The sequence below is a fragment of the Delphinapterus leucas genome, chromosome 3 (assembly GCF_059928025.1).
Source record: "Delphinapterus leucas isolate spDelLeu-1000000601 "Yukka" chromosome 3, BTC_Dleu_Yukka2, whole genome shotgun sequence".
Classification (NCBI taxonomy): Eukaryota; Metazoa; Chordata; class Mammalia; order Artiodactyla; family Monodontidae; genus Delphinapterus; species Delphinapterus leucas.
In genome coordinates, this window is record NC_143131.1 from 89235275 (window position 1) to 89242565 (window position 7291).

Genomic DNA, 7291 nt, shown 5'->3' on the forward strand with positions numbered 1-7291 from the left:
ATGCAATAACATAGAAAATACTTATGTTAAAATGTTGTCAGAAAGGCAAGATGTAAAATTCTAAACAAGCATGATTTTATATTATACAAACCAGCCAACTAGCGAGCAACAAAATCCTTTGTACAGGAAATACAGGATTACAGGAAAATTCATTGAAAAGTTAACAGTAGCACTGTCTGGGTGATGTCAGTTTTTCTCTTCTTTCCTTAATTTTCTGTATTTTCTAAAATGAGCATATATTACTTGTGTAATGAAAAAATGTATACATTTAAAAACGGGGCTCAGTCCCAACGCTTTAGAAAATGATAGCTAGGGACTTCCCTGGTGGCACGGTGGTTAAGAATCTGCCTGCCAATGCAGGGGACATGGGTTCAATCCCTGGCCCAGGAAGATCCCACATGCCGCGGAGCAACCAAGCCCGTGTACCACAACTCCTGAGCCCGTGCACCACAACTACTGAAGCCCGCACACTCTAGGGCCCTCGTGCCGCAACTACTGAGCCCGCGTGCTGCAACTACTGAAAGCCGCGTGCCTAGAGACTGTGCTCCACAATAAGAGAAGCCACCGTGATGAGAAGCCCGCGTACCGCAACGAAGAGTAGCCCCCACTCGCCGCAACTAGAGAAAGCCTGGGTGCAGCAATGAAGACCCAAACGCAGCCAAAAAAAAAAATAAGAAAAAGAAAATGACAGCTAACACAAAATGAAGCAGTCTCTTCAACAAAGTGGATGTAGGGTTATCATTAGCAGGATTTTCTAAAGCGAAAATGTTCATCCAGCGCAATAATGATCCAAAAGCACTGCTTGTGAGGAGGGGAGATAACTCCAACATTTCCCTCAAATAACTCTGCCAACACTGTGCACAGAATCAAGTTAATTATTCCAAGGATGGTTTACAACCCGAAGCAAGAGATTTTCTTATTTTTATCATAATCTCAGTGAAACCTTGTACATGTGGCACCATCAGTGAGAAAATTAACCTTATTAAAAATCCAGCTACAGTATTAAATAAGGGATTTCCATGGAAGCAGATTCAGAAAGTTGAATGAATGTAATGTGAAGTGGAATTTCCTTTCATTTTGTACCCCCTCCCCTCATAAACCTCTACCCTTCAATTTCATCAAGTGATCCTTTGTTCTGACATTCTGGGCAGGAAGTATGGAGAGAACTGATCAACTTTCCTAACACCTCTTGTGAGTTTTGAATATGCACGTGTTCGAATACATCAAACACATCTGCTTCAAGACAGTCCATGCTAAATAACCTCACCATGTGTAATTCATACACCACACCAGCTCCCTTCCTCTTGTCTCCCCTTCATGTAATAGCAACTCACGCAGACACACACTAGAGTTTTCCCAGCCTGATATTTAAAATGGAGGAAAACAAATTTGCAACAGGAACGTGAAAAGCACTATGTTGCTACGTCCAAATAACCATCAAGAGAGAAATAAATCAAATTCAGCAAGTGAGAGGAGAGATGGGAAAGGGAGAGGACTGAGAGCAGAGGAGCGAAATTTAGGCTGGAAATTCCATTGTGTGGTTTTCAAAGGCTTTTCTGAGCTTTCTCTTTCTATTATCACCTTACAAATAGCCTATTGAGTAGAAAAGGATGCAAATATTTGTTTTGGGTTTCTTGCTACCTTCTTCTAGAAGATGGAGAAAAATGTTAAAGAGGATATTTTATTATTCTTGTATCATTTTTTGCTTTATTTCACTGAAGTGGCCAAAAGACACAAAGTGAACACACAAAAACAAGCATTACTATTGGTGCCACATTGACTTACTTTTTCATCTTGTTTTCTTCGTGTGTGTGGCTCACGCTACTAGAAGAAATGTATTGATTGGTCGACAATTACTCCTAAGATCCTTCCGTAGGGATGTGTATGAATTAAGTTTGCATGTTTTAAGAATTAAGTTTGAAGTAGACAAAGTTTATATTAGCTTTCCCTAGTCATTATCATCTTTCCTTTCATTTGTACAAATTAAATACTACATGCTTTCCCCTGGCCTCTTTCCTAGTTTGGTTGTATCTGAAAAGTCTTCAAATTTGCCACGGCTTATCCTCAGGGGAACAGAATCACCGGCGTTGACATCTGCAACAAGGCTTCAAATTTGGTTCTGAAAGTAATCTGGGCAGAATTATTTTCTGTCTTTGAGCATTAGTTTACTTATTTGAGTCTGTTCAAAAAACAAGGTTAATAGTACAGAGCTTAATTGAATGGAATTCCCAAGATGTTAAGTTAAACATCATCTATGGAAAACCACATTTAGTTCATAAGCCCATCAGCAACACTCAACAAGGACATGAGGATGCATGTCCTACCACTAAGTACTGCCTCACAAATCCAGCAAGTCCTTCCCTTTCCTAACTGGTTTTCGATTCACAAAGGGATCTGACCTTTACCCTATGGTTTCTTATTTCCTTTAAAAGTCAGAAAAAAGTTATGAAAGAGTTTACTAAAATGTCTTATAAAAGACTGTGCATGGCTCAAAAGCTGGCTCTTGCCTCTCAGCTTTTCTCTTCATCCATTTCCACTGGGATTTGAAACATTACTTTAGTTCCCAAGTCAGGGAGGACATTTCTCTTTATTTCCCGCATATTCCTCTGACCGGAGCATATATTTAAAATAGCAGTAGCTTGCAAAATTGAATAAACAATTCCACAGGTGCTCCAGTGCCCACTCAGACTTATCAGGAGGTGTGGAGATGGCCTCTGAATGGCTGGGAGACTGGCACAGTGGTGCTAGAATTAACCAAAGAGTTCCTCAGTGAGTTGTTTCTCAATTAAAAAAATAAAACAAAAATAGGGCCCCATAGCTACTGTGCCCTGTGTTAAGAACATTATGCATTACCTATTCCAATCTGAACGATTCCCTGGCCTCTATGAACCCTTCGTTTTTCCTCCCAGTCGCTCTGTCCCAGGAGGAATTTTGCTGTGTGACCCTAGCTGCCAGCCCAAATCTTTACTGGTCTCAGGTCCTTAGTGATTCCACTAACATCCACCCCGAAAACTTTGACACTTCCTTTTATAGTGACATAGGACAGACCATCTCTTTGTGATTGTCCTAATGAAAATGGAATTCAGCTAGTGCGCGCGTGCACACACACACACACACACACACGCACACACACCCCATACACATACAAATTCTTCTCTTGCTTCCAAACCCAAATGCTTTTACTTTCCTTTGATTTTCAGCATGCCTCTTTGGGAGTGAAGAGCTTCATTGTTCGAGGCAAGTTTCAGTGAATGGGTCATTTCCTGGCCTTCTGCATTGCGAACACACTCATGATAACAATTAATGAGAGGAAGGGTTTTTATGATAGCGTCCAGCTTCCGGTTTTCAGCTCTTAGATTCTCCCTATATGCGCACGGATCCAATTACCTCTGGGAGAGCTCTTATTAATCTCAGTGTCAGAGCTGTTTCAACAAATCTACTGTAATAATGAAAAGTCATCTTATCACGCTTTGCTCTCAGTAAATTTACCATTCTTTGATAAGGTTGCAAACAACTGGGAAGTAATTGATCTGTAATTAGCGTGGCAACTGCTGAAGAGAGTCTGGGCTGGGGTTTCAACATTTATCTGCCCAGCACAGCACATCCTTCTCCCCAATGCTAAATTATTTAGCATTCCTTTCAAATACAAATGGTCTCAATGGGTTCTCCATTATTTTAAGAACTTTCTGAAGAGGAGGCTAACATTTAAATTTGTGATTATCTGTCACCAGTGCAGTGCTTAGAGGAGCTGGGAGTGGGGAGGGATCATTTTTCACACATGACTTGCCTGCTGAAGCCAGCCTGTGCTATGAATGGAGAAGGATGGGGGCTCTTTGATCTGAACCAAACTTGTGCAATTTATCTTTCAAATGCACTAAAGCTTTTGATAAATGTCAATTTGACAATTAAATTCTTCAAGGGCCACAATATATCACCATCACAGTGTCTATTTTTGAGGGTTGGTCAGCCATGACATCTTTCAGCAGACTGCGGCAAGCAGAAGTCAGAGGAGAAATGATAGCTCTCAGGCTTTGCTCTTCTACACGTGGTATTTTTATCTCTTGCTGAGTAAAAGAGCTGTGATCTTTTCCTTCAAGACAGGGCACAGCTCTGATGGCAGAGTTTAGGGTTTGCCTTGCAACCCAAAGGGATTGTGTTTGAGATCTGTCCTCTGTCATTTCTCTGATAGTTCAGGGGAGAAATGAATGAAATTTTTCTTGTCATTTGCCCTTTTTGACAGTCTATTTGCTACATTTATATATATATATGTATAGTCTACTATATTAATATATATATATGAACATATATGTATTTCTCTTCTCAAAGGTATTTTCCTTTGTGTTTTGCAAGAGACAAGACAAGGCAAGCCTGCCGTTCTCAAAAGTCTCAAAGTTGGTAGGAGGGCAGAAGTAGGATCACTGAGTTAGGACTTTGGTTTTATGTAAAACCCAGTTTAATGACAAAAGTCATTGTTAAGTCAAAGAGTGTAGATCGTAGTTGCAGGTTGAAGGGAATGGAGAAAATAAACGGTAGGCATGAGGGTGTGAGGTGAGATTTCACCTTCAAGGCCATTTCAATCTTTTAGGGTACAGGAACTACAAAGTTATTTCATGCCTAAGCCTGGATCTTTCTATGCTTCTTTGAGAACTAAAATAGCTATCAGATCATGAAGAAGGACTGGTCCCTGCCTTCTCAGGGTTGATGTTCAAAAGCACTTCTCCCCTTTGCTCTTTTTGCTCCATGAAAACTCAACCCTTACTGGAAGAATAACAACTGTAATGTGACATTTTGAAATGTTTCACATGAAAGATTATTGCGAACTCCATGGTTACGAAGGAGTTTCTGAAGTGCTGACAAAGGAAGATGCTTTGGATGGAGCAACAATGCCTCTGTGATCACCTTTTAAGCTCTTCCGTCATCACAGATAGTGCTGCCATGGCCCAGTGTGGTCCCACCACCCAGACATTTGGCACGGATATGATTCTATCTTTTGCAAAACTGACATTTCAGTATGATTGTGAAGAAGACTAAAGCTCCCTCATCAGTTGGCTGACGTGCTGAAAATACAGACATAAGATGCTGCTCTGATGTCTGCGTGGTACCTTTTCTCAAGAACTGAGGAGAATTGCTATAATCCTTACTATCTCTAAGAAAAAGTAAAAAAGAACCAACTGACTGAGTGTCTTGAGGGCATCTCACTGTTTCCAACACAGATTAATTTTTTGGATGGGCTATCATGCACTATTGTCAATCAAACCCTCCTAGAATCATAATGTGACATCAGCCCTCAGTACAGCTAGAGTCATGAGTGCTGAAAGTTAGCTACAAAAGAAATGGAGGTCACGTCCCTGACCTTCAAAATGTTTGCAGTCTCTAACTTTCTTTTAAGGACTGAGAATAACAATTATTCTGTAGTTGGAGCTACCAGAGGATATTTGTCATATGCTTAAGGTTATTTCATGATGGCAAAACTGGATGTAATGACAGGGAAAAAAAAGTTATTTTGGTCAACGCCATTTCAAAGTACAGTTCTAAATAGCACCAACAACTCTAGTTGAAATTTAGCAAGTGATCATTTAGCTCTTCTATGGCAGCCGTGTAATATTTAGTTCTTTGTTCTGCTGTGCCTATTATTGTAAGGTACACACATGCCCTGCAAGTAAAATTCTCTTTTTTGTTTTTCTCGTATTTTCTCCAACCGTATCTTATTGGATACACTTAATAGATCAGTAAGTAGGTAAACCTCTGCTGATGGATAAACAATTATCCATTTTAAGTACTGATATTCAGACATTCCATATATCATAATGCATTTTTTAAGAGATGGGCAACGTCCTTTGGAACGATATTGCTGATGTAATAAACTTCTAAACTTTCATTCTCTATGTAAATTGTCTACTGAAATATCACTAAATTAATCATTGACATTAAACATATGAAATCAGATTAAAAAATTAATCCATAATTGAAAATTTCATCATTTACCCCCAAATAGCGCTTGGTAAGTGTCTCATGTTATCTAACACTCTCCCCTGCATCACTGGATGAACTGCTTCCAGAACTGCCCAGATTTTGTCCTTTTCACTGACTTTTGATACATCACACACTGTAGTAGGCGGAGTCTGAGGCAGAAGCACAAATATAGGCCAAGATATCACATCTAAATATTTAAAAGTTACACATTATGTCTAAAAATTATAAAAGTTACACATTAAAACTAGCACTCAATAAAATATGTTTATTCTTCTACTTTGGTAAATATATGATCATAATAACAAAATTGAGTAACGTGCTAAAAAAAGTAGAGTTTTTATATGACTGAAAGTCAGCAAAATATAAAATGACAGAATTCAGTTACTTTTACACATGTCTGGATGTTTTGGTGATGTACTGCTGATGTTTGGATGGATAATAAAATAAGACATATATAATTCATAAGTTATTATATATATGTATCCCCTAAAATTCTTTTTCTTGCCTTCCTTTCAACAAAATTATATTGCTTTATTTATTTTTAAAAAATTGTATTTAGGTGAAATTCACATAACATAAGTTACCATTTTAAAGTGAACAATCAATGGCACTTAGTATGTTCACCATGTTGTGGAATCTAGTTCCAAAACATTTTCAGGACCCCAAACAGAAACCCCACCCCCTAAGTACTAACTCACCGTTTGTCACTCCTCCAACACCTGGCAACCATGAACAAAATTATATTGTAATGATTAAGAATTTTTTCATACATTTTTGTTCTACTGCCAAAAATCATCGTGTTAAATGTGAAAGGTACTAGTAATCAAATATATGAAATTCAAATACATTTTTTATCAAAAACTTAAATCACTGGGTGGGAAGGAGGGGACTCTGCCCTGCAGATGCTGGACCCGCTGGCATCACGGGTGTGGCTGCCCTGCTGTACCTGTGACGTTGGGGCAGAGAGGAAGCAGCTATTTCTATGCTTTAGTGCTCAGAACAGTGGGTGCTAAGAATGGTTTGTAGCTGGACATTGCAAAAAAAGCCAAAAAAACAAAAAAAACCCCACTTAAATCAAACATAAAAATTATTATTGGGTTGGCCAAAAAGTGCCTGCAGTTTTTAAGTAAAAATAAGAAACATTTTTCATTTTCACCAAGGACATTATTGAACAACGTATTCACTGTTTTGTTCCACTACCTTCTGCCATTTTTCAGGCAACTTCATAATTCCATCTTCCCAAAACTTTTTATCTTTTTGAGCAAAGAACTGATCCAGGTGCCTTTTACAGTCTTCCAGGGAATTGAAATTTTTTCCA

General features: G+C 38.7%; 1 non-coding gene across 1 annotated transcript; it reads left to right on the top strand.

Annotated features, from left to right (window-relative positions):
* Positions 1 to 6874: 6874 nt before the first annotated feature.
* LOC115801687 (small nucleolar RNA SNORA43) lies at positions 6875 to 7009 on the top strand. The gene has a single exon (XR_004021998.1). It is a non-coding gene; the product is annotated as a small nucleolar RNA SNORA43 (small nucleolar RNA).
* Positions 7010 to 7291: the final 282 nt, after the last annotated feature.